This window comes from Akebia trifoliata, chromosome 11 (genome assembly GCF_017979445.1).
Source record: "Akebia trifoliata isolate Shusen 1 chromosome 11, ASM1797944v1, whole genome shotgun sequence".
Taxonomy (NCBI): Eukaryota; Viridiplantae; Streptophyta; class Magnoliopsida; order Ranunculales; family Lardizabalaceae; genus Akebia; species Akebia trifoliata.
In genome coordinates, this window is record NC_141385.1 from 34901714 (window position 1) to 34911846 (window position 10133).

A 10133-nucleotide genomic window follows, 5' to 3' on the forward strand; every position below is an offset into this window, starting at 1 on the left:
AAAATTTTGTATCCATTGGTATTTGTCAATCTCCAATTTGGTAAGCATGATGATGTGGAATTTTTCATTATTTTTTTGTTAATTTTCAATTTGGCAATTCTTTATAAATTCATAATTTTCTAATTTGGAAATTCCTATTCATAGATTTGCTATTTTGAAAAATTTCATATTTAAGATTTTCAAATATGGAGATTTCACAAATTTTATGTTGGAAAATTATTTTATAAATTTCTAATTTGGGAACTAATCATAGTTGTAAATTTCTAATTTGGGAAGTTTCATGTTCCTAATTTAGAAACCTTATAAGTTACTAATTTAGAAAATTTTTGCAAACTTCCATTGTTATTGATTTGAAAAATATTTGCATGAGGATTTATAATTAGCTTTAGATCATGGGTTATAGAAGGCTTTTTTATAAATTCTCATTTTTGTGTGAAGTTTGAGAAATCATGTGATATTTGAGAGAATATTAGCCGTAAGATTCGTTTAGCAAATCTGATATAATTTGATGATGATTGGACCCTATTTTGATTTTAGTCTTTGTATGTTGATCATATAATAGTTTTGGATTGTAGTAAAGATCGATTGTCTCGATCGAGCGGGTTCAGTGCCTAACACCTTTCGAAACCCGTAATCTGACCCCTTACCCATTTTTCTTATCCGCGGACCGATCTAGATCTATTTGGAGTTATTTTTGGTTCCTAGACTTAAACTAGGTGGTGACTTTTGATTTAAAAAAATCTCCAATTTATCAATCAGACCCCCTTTTACTATTTAGTGAAAAATGGTCGAGGTGATTTTAATGGCGATTCCACTAGGGATTTTAGGGTCAAGCTTGACCCGATCCAAGACTATCCTTAGGTAGACTTTTTGTTCGAGTCAACCTAGTTGACTTAAAGAGACTATTAAATTATGTTAGATTTTGTCATTTTTTTCATTGATATGTGATTGGATGTGATTGATGGATTATTTCTTGCAATTGGCTTTAATGAATGTGTGTGTCTTGTATGGTGGATATTCTCAAAAAAGGCATCGGACGTACTTTGTCCCTTTACACACACTCATGAGCATGCATACTCATATTTGCATCATGACATGTCCTTCTAAACCCCGTAACAGGATCCAAGCTAACATGGTCCTTCGGGACACGGGGGATGCTCGTGAATGCTACAATTTCAGTATAGTACCTTCGGATATTTCAAACTAGAACACCACATATTGCTCGACCAGGTAAAACTGGGATAGTATATCTGTGTTTTGGGTTGAAGTGACCTAAGCTTTGTCCCAACTTCACCTCAATTATATAGTGAGCCTAGAGACTTGAACTTAAGTACGGTCCTATTAAGTCATGACTCGAATCGATTACTCTCGGGTTGTTTTTTTTTTTTTTAATTTAACCAAAAAGTAAGTGGGTAGACCGATCCACATCGCTCAAATTGAACCCGCAACATCGGTCCAACCTAATAGATGTAATTGACAAGTTGTGTTGGCCAATCATTTTCCAACCCATTAGCCCGATTGGAAAGTCAATTTTTCTGATCAGTATACGAGCCAATTGAGTTAATTGGTTTAATAAAATGTTGATGAGGTGATATATTTTTTTTTGAACCCATTGGATAGAATCGATCCAAATGTGGCAACTGAATTTCTTTTTCGGACCAATTCTATTCAATGAATCGGACCTTTTTTAAAATCGGAATTGCACTACATTAAAGAGCATACCAAATAAACCAATAAATAAAAAAAACTTGACTTGTTTATTTTTTAAGAAAAGGTGTTAGTAATGAGAGTTAGTTTTTTGGTTAAAGGGCTCATGAGGATGTATAATTGTTGATGGATCGAGCCTTAGAAGCATTCACCACTATCAAGAAGTACAATTTTGGCGCATATGGACTTCAAAGCATATTTTCCTTCAAGTCAGTGAATGTCAACTAGAACCTTTTATGTGCTGCGGCCAATTTCTAGGACCCCAACTACCACGTAATACGTTTTGTCCAACTTATGAGGATTTTTACAACATTATGGGGATAAGCACATCGGGTCCAATGATTCGTCCTCCATTGAAATCCAAATTCACAAAAGAACTTATAAAAGGATTAGGAGTTAAGCTTAAAAAAGTAAGAAGATTCACATATTACGATTTACTGAACATGCGAAGACTCTTAAAAGTACACTGAGCTCTTGAACATGAAAATCGTGGGGATTTCACTCGAAATCTCATAGGAAGGCTATTGATTTTACTTTATGTTTCGGGTATTGTCAACATATTTTCTGATTTCATTCAGGACGAATCATCAATTGCCAAGTTTCTTTGGAGACATTGCGGGACAAGTTAAAAATAATGTTAACCCAGTTCCATAATACTCGCCGAGACTTTTGATGGACTATCTAATAAGAATGCACCAGAAGGAGTAGGATTTCGAAGAAATCCACATTTATTTTATGTATGGTTATGTATCTGACTTCACATCGTAGAATTCCCACAAATCAAGAAAAGTAAATAAGACAAATTCACAAGAAAAAAAACATCGGTAGACTTTACATCTGTGGAAGAATGGAGGGACTGGCTCTCAAATTCGACTACATGGGATGTTAATTGGGACAGATTGGGATCAAGAGTAGATGAAAGCACCGTGCTTGCTTCAAAGGGATATGATCATATAACATTCATTAGAATACTAAATACATCATTTTATTGCCTAAGGATGATACCAAGACAGATAGGACTCCTTTCATGGATCCTAGTGCACTCGAGGAATCGACGCCCTATTAAGGAACTAATTGTACACTTGGTGGAACACATAGCTACAGCTTGGGATCATTGACTGCTTACTGAATCGAAGGATTAGCAAACATTCAAGAAGTAGAAGAAAGGAGCAAAAAAATATATCTGAAAAAGTAGGGTCTCAGATTGAGTCACTTTTGCTTTTGTAATAAAAGGAGACTCTCCTTATTTCTTTTGTGTTGAAGTTGATTACGCATGTTCAATTTGTCTCATGCCAAGTTTTTTTTACATAAATAACTTAAAAACTAGTACGAATTTTAATGCAAAGTTTATCTAAATAAGGTCCTAACTAATAATAAATCACCTCGTCAAACATAGGCTTGACTAGCATATCTCATCAATTATATATAAAAAAATAAAAAATGTTATCAAGAGGGATTATTTACCTACCACCAATTCTTAATTCACCTTTAACGAGATTTCAGGATACTATTGCTCTCAAACTTAAGCATCCACCACCTAGTTGGAGTCGAGAGTCAGGTCGTTTGGGGTGAATATCAGCACCAAGTGAATTGTCAGAAATGGCTTCTAAATTCGAATTCGCGGAGATTCATAAGATTTTGATGATTTTTACTGTAGACATGAGATATTCTTTTTCAAACCTCAATGCTACGTTGTTTGGAGTTGCCACCATTCTTTTTTGAAAATAAGTGTGAATGAGCATTTGAATCAAATTTTTTAGAAAAATCATTTTTTATGGCATTGTAGTAACTCTCATTAATAGAAAAGGTATGATCTACCTAAGATCTAGGTAAAGGGATTCAGTTAGAGAATGGAAAAGGTGTTAAGCACCCCATTCTCTACACCTAAGATAATTATTTTAAATTTGGTCATTTATTTGAAAAGATTAACATAACAATAAAAATGCATGGGATGCATGTGGGTATGTGCATATGGTGAGTACTCTTTGAAAGAGATTTTAATGTTAGTGTTGACATGAGAAACATTTTACAGAAGAGGATATCCCATAGAGTCATCACATTTTACATGAGTTGAAATATTGGTTTAAGATTTTAGAGAAATTCCATGGATAGAGTTCCCTTAGATTCATAACCTTAATGCATGTATGCTTGGCTAAAAACTTAGTATTTCAACCATATCGAGAGAATTACACATTTCTTCATCATGGCTAATCATATGTGGTATGTGTGCAAAGTGTACATATGATGCATGAGAGGAAATGAGTTAAAAAGGGTTTCAACCTCCATCCTTTTGATCAAACCACCTCTAGTATTCCATGCCCAAGGTTGAGGTTCAATCTACTTAGGATGAAAGAGGGTTTTCCATTACATCCTAAAGGTTTATAAAAAGAAAAAAAAATGATAGAAGAAGAAGCTACAAGCTTAAGATAATTAAAAATTAAAAAAAACTACTATACCCACCTTATTCCTTGATGTTCTTGAAAAATCTTGGGTCTTAAGAGAGGTAATTTGAGGGTAGATGGTTTGAGAAGATGAGAGTTATTGAGTTGAAGGTTAGGAGATGAGAGATGGAGTAGAGATTTTTGTAAAATTTTAGGTTGAAAGATAGGAGACTTGATAGCATGCCTTGTTCATAGAAAATGAGGGTATTTATATAGAACTTTTGGGGATAAAGTGGTCCAACCCTAAAAATAAAAAAAATGAACATAAGGTTTAGGTTATTCCTTTTTAGATTTTTCATTTGTATGAGGGTAAAGATGACATTTGTGAAGAACTCTAAAAACATTATTTGATCTTTGGTTTTTCGATAAATAGAGGTGAGATAACAAAAAATACTTTTAGAGGGTGAGTAGGGGAGTAATATGTGTAAAAGTGGAGTGGTGGGTGAAAAATAGAACTTGGTTCATTTGTAAATAACTAATAAAATAAGGGTGGATGTATATTTTTTAAATGGACTAATGGGAAAACTCCATGTATGTACTTGAAGATTCACACCTTTTGAGGGTATGATTGGAAGTTCTCTAAACTTTATGAATTTTTACCAAAAATCAAAGTATATTTTTTATTTGACTATATTTTTTGAGAAGGGTATTGTTGGGTTTTTACAAGGGGGAGTTGACTCTTCCAATTAAATTAAAGCACTGGGTATTGAGGGCTTATGGGAGATCAACATGTGTCATCTTTTCGGACGATGTAAGGGAATGGACTTATAATGGACTTGGTATTGGGCTTAGAATGGACTTGGGTTTAGATTTTGGTTATGGACTTGGGTTATGGACTTTGGGTATTAAAGCTAGGTTTGAGAGTGAGTTTAATATGGACTTGGCTTATGGACTTAGGTTATGGATAATGAGTTGGTTAACGGAGAGTGGATATGAAATTAGGTCGGTCCATGATTAAGAAGGTGGGTTATGTATGGATTTAAATTGGATTAGGGACAAGATATGAGCATGCAAAACTACATGACATGATGCATGTATGCATAAAAATGGTGCCAAGTGGCAATGTGGGCTCGTTAGAGGGCTTAAGCTTTAAATTGAAATCAATTTGAGAAAGTTTTAGATTTTCTAATGGGTTTATGCAAATTGGGGTGTCTAAATTTGCAATGGACATAGACAACATAAAAAGTAAGGTAGAAGTATTAGAACAGATCCTTGAATCAATAAGAAACCCCCCAGCTGATCAAAGGGACAAGGAATCGGAAGGTAGCACTGCTAGGAATCTGGAAAAGGTGTATGAGCTTAATGGAAATGAAAAACACTTTAATGAAAATATGATGCTAGCTAATAGAATAACTAAGTTGGAAATGACCTTGAAGAACATAAAAGGGATTGACGAAATCGCAGTAGGAATCGAAACTTTAAATCAAATCCCTAAGATCTATTTGCTTAAGAAGTTCGTAATGCCAGAGTTGGAAAAATTTTGTGGAGTAGACTGCACAAAAATGTACCTCAAGGTGTATGTCACCAACATGCGCACCATGGGCTTCAATGATGAATATATGACATTATTATTCCAATGTACTCTATCGGGATCAACGCTATGATGGTTGATGTCTCAAGATCCAGCTGCAATAAGGACATGAGATAGTTTGTCAAAGTCGTTTTGGTACCAATACAAGTATAACACCGAGATCAAAACTTTTTGAAGGGATTTGAAATCAACAAAGCAAAAGAATGGGGAAACATTATTGATTTCATTAGCTGTTGGAGGGCCAAGGCTGCACAAATGTGGGACAGACCATCAAAAAAAGAACAAGTAGCGATCATATTAAAAACCTCTCGCAAAGGTATGCTCAACATTTAGTTGCCTAGTACCTTCCCACATTCGAATCCCTATTATAAGTCGGAGGCCAGCTTGAGAATGTTTTTGCTTCTAGGATCCTTTCCAACCCTTCTTGTCAACAAGTCCAAAAAACCCTTTACTAATTCTAAACCCAACATCAACTACACCTATATAGCCAACACTTCCACTATCTCAGTTCAATCTCCCAACTCGAACCAATAATCAGGCAAATTTGGGTTGAGCCTTCTCGATAGTTCACAAGCTTAAGGATAACCCTTATAGTGGCCTTCCAAAAATTATTGAAGAAAGGACTTCTCACCCTTTTTCAATCTCGACCTTTGACAACACATAACCCTAACTTTTTCTACGAATTCCATCAAAACCCTTGTCATCATACTGATTGGTGTATCACCTTATGCCATGCCATTCAAAACCTCATCGATGTTAAAAAAGTCACCATCCTTATCCCAACACCACCAAATGTCACCACCAATCCCTTACCTATATATCAACCCCCCACTAACATTGAATATGGTCTTCAACACCCAATTACCATTCGACTTTGCCTTTCTTATCCATCCAACCTACGTTAAACCACCTAGTTATCCCTTTGTTGGAATAACTTTTATCGATGAGGTCTACACCACAAACCATGAGTCATTTGATCTAGCCGTGGATGAGACATACTGTTTATCCCTACCTCATTACGATAACCCATCGTACACCCACTACCTCTTGGCACAAATGATCCTAGGAAATCCACACTCGTTAATAGATGAAGATCTCTACCTATTGGCCGAAGAGGATGAGCCATTTTCAATCTCTTATGAAGAAGTCAAGCACATAACAAGGGGGAAAGAGTTTTTAAGCCACTAGAACTAAGTGTTGACAATCCCGCAGTCTTGGCAAGAAAAGAGAAAGTGAACCCCATTAAGGAAACCATTGAAGAGGATGATGCCGTGATCAAGCAGTTAAAAAAAGTAGGCGTCAACATTTCAGTTTAGGATTTGCTCATGGCCTCCACAGCCTACAGGGAAGCTGTTCACAAAGCATTAAGAGCATCCCAAGTTCCCCTTGATTCTTTCCCAGATCAACTGGATAGTATAGTAGGGGCAACTTATGTCGAGAATAGTTTATCTTTCTCGGACTTAGACCTTTCAAAAGAAGGTCAAGCCATACAAAGCCGTTGCCTATTACAGTTGACTGCAATGGAATGAGAATCCCTTTAGTCTTGATAGACAATGAAAATGCATTAAATGTTTGTCCCTTGAAGATCGCAATTTATCTCGGATTCAAGGTAGAAGACTTCAAACCAATTAGCCAAGATGTTAGAACTTACGATAATACCAAAAGGGATGTACGGGGGACTTTACATTTACAAATATCCATAGGTGTAATAGATATTTCCCTATGAAATTTCAAGTTTTAGATATTCAGTCAACATTCAACCTATTACTAGGAAATCTGTGGCTATATCAGATCAAGGTTGTATATTCTACTTTGTATCAAAAGATTAAATTAATCAAGGATGATTTAATGATCAAACTTCATGGGGATGCCGAAATTATGGGGGTTGTGAACGATATAGAAATCAAAGACAAATTGCTACCTGAAATTCAACCTGAACAACAAGAAATACAACTCAACGGGTTCGAATTTGAAAAAATTCATGCTGTTCAGTGGGATAATTATGCCAAAGAGATTGTTCATAACGAGAATACATTCAGCTGTTGTGTGGCCAGTATTTGAAAAAGCATGAGATTCTTTCCAAGCATGGGCTTAGGTTGTAGACAACAAGGGATCAAAGTTGCATCGGGTATTCAGGAAATAGTCAGAATATTCGGCTTGGGGTATGAACCTACCAAAGAAGATTGGGCTCGGTATTGGAAGATAAGGAGAGATAAGGCAATTACGAGGAGATAATGACATATCGTCGATCTAATCAACATGAAACCCTATCGAAAAACCTTAACGGGTACTTCGTGAAAGTATGGAAAGATTTTCCTTATTGTGATTTTCCAAAATCCTTTATTAACTACATCACGGGTATCCGCCAGCGAGGATTCGAGATTTTCTTTGGGATGAGTTGGCCTGACAAGGAAGAAAACAAGGCATCTAAAGAACTTGAAGATATTGATGATTAGTAGGTAATTGTGAATTCACTTAACATCGCTTAAATATTTCTCGAAGAAGGCAATGTGTCAGTCCTGTCAGTCAAAAGTAGTGCTCAAAGCCCACAATTTGTAATCAAACCTGTAGTCGGGTCTCTTTCTAATTACCATATAATGAGTCATTTACTTTATGTTGAATCTAGTCATGTTAGTCCAACTGAGTCTGTCGAGTCTGTAGTGAGTCCTGTCACCCCATCTATCTTTAATGAAATAGAAAAAGTTTATGATTACCCCGAGTGCAATAATGATTTAACTAATAATCTAGCTTCGAAGGGCAATCTTCTGACAAAGAAATTCCCATCGAATTAATTAAATTACTTGAACAAGAAAATGAATGTTGGGATTAAGAAAACTCTCAAGAGATTTGAATTGGTGCCATCTTGTCTTCCGAGGAACGCGAGAGAATAGTGGATTTGCTCAAAAAATTCAAGGACGTGTTTGCGTGGTTGTATGGGGACATGTTGGGAGTGAGTACAGACATTATTCAACATCGAATTCCATTGCTTCCCAATGCTCGGCTAATAAAGTAAAAACTTCAACGTCTAAAACGAGAATGAACTTTGAAAATTATGGAAGAAGTCACAAGTAGATCAATGCCGAATTCTTGGAAATGGTAGAGTACCCAGAATGGATTGCTAACGTAGTCTCAGTTCCTAAGAAAGATGGGAACGTGAGAATATGCATGGATTTCAGAGATTTAAATAAGGCAAGTCCAAAAGATAACTTTCTGTTACTTCACATAGATGTATTGGTCGACAACACAATATGGCATGCCATGCTTTTATTTATGGATGGGTTTCGGGATACAACCAAATAAAAATTGACCATTAAGACATGCAAAAGACAATGTTCATCACATAATAAGGAACCTTTTGCTACAAAGTCATGCTATTCGATTTAAAGAACATTGGAGCCACTTATCAGAGAGCAGCTATGACTTTATTGTACGACATGATACATAAAGAAGTCGAGATTTATGTGGATGACATGATAGTAAAATCCAAGGAACAATCGGGACACATTTTTGCACTATAGAAGTTTTTCACAAGGATTCAAAAATACCAATTGCGTCTCAACCCGCAAAAATGCGTATTTGGAGTGACTTCTGGAAAATTGTTAGGGTTCGTGGTCAGTCAAAGAAGGATCGAAGTTGATCCTAAAAAAATTAAAGTTATACAGGAAATGACACCTCCTAAGACTGAAAAACAAATTCAGGGGTTGTAGACAAAATTCAGTATGTCAGCAGATTCATCGCTCAGCTCACCAATATATATGAGTCTATATTCAAGCTTCTCAAGAAGAACGAGTCAAGTTAAGGAGTATATCTCAAATCTGCCTATTTTGGTTCCACCTAGCATGGATGAACCTTTTATCCTTTACTTATCAGTCACAGAAGAAGCTATGAGATATATGTTGGAATAGTATGACAAAGATAGTCACAAAGAGAGGCCATCTACTACATTAACAAAAAGATGTTAGAATATGAACGAAAATATTCAACTCTCGAAAAGACTTGCCTAGCATTAGTATGGACTACTCAAAGGCTTCGGTACTATATGCTCTCACATTCAGTCATTTTGTTATCTCAGATGGACCCCCCTAAAATATCTTTTCGAAAAGCTAACATTGACAGGAAGGATTGCATGATGGTTGTTGTTGTTATTAGAATTCGATATTACGCATATTACACAAAAGTCTATCAAGGGAAGAGTAGTAGTAGAATACTTGGCCGATCATCCAGTGGTAGAAGGAACAAGACCTATTGATCAATTCCCAGATGAAAATATCCTGAACCTTCAAGAAGAATCACGAAACCAAGAATGACAGTTATACTTTGATGGAGATGTGAATCAGAACGAGTATGAAATAGAGGCAGTTTTGTTCTTTCTCGAAGGATGCCACATTCCAATCGCTATTAAGTTAGCTTTCTCCGATACCAATAATACAACTGAATATGAAGCGTGCATCGCT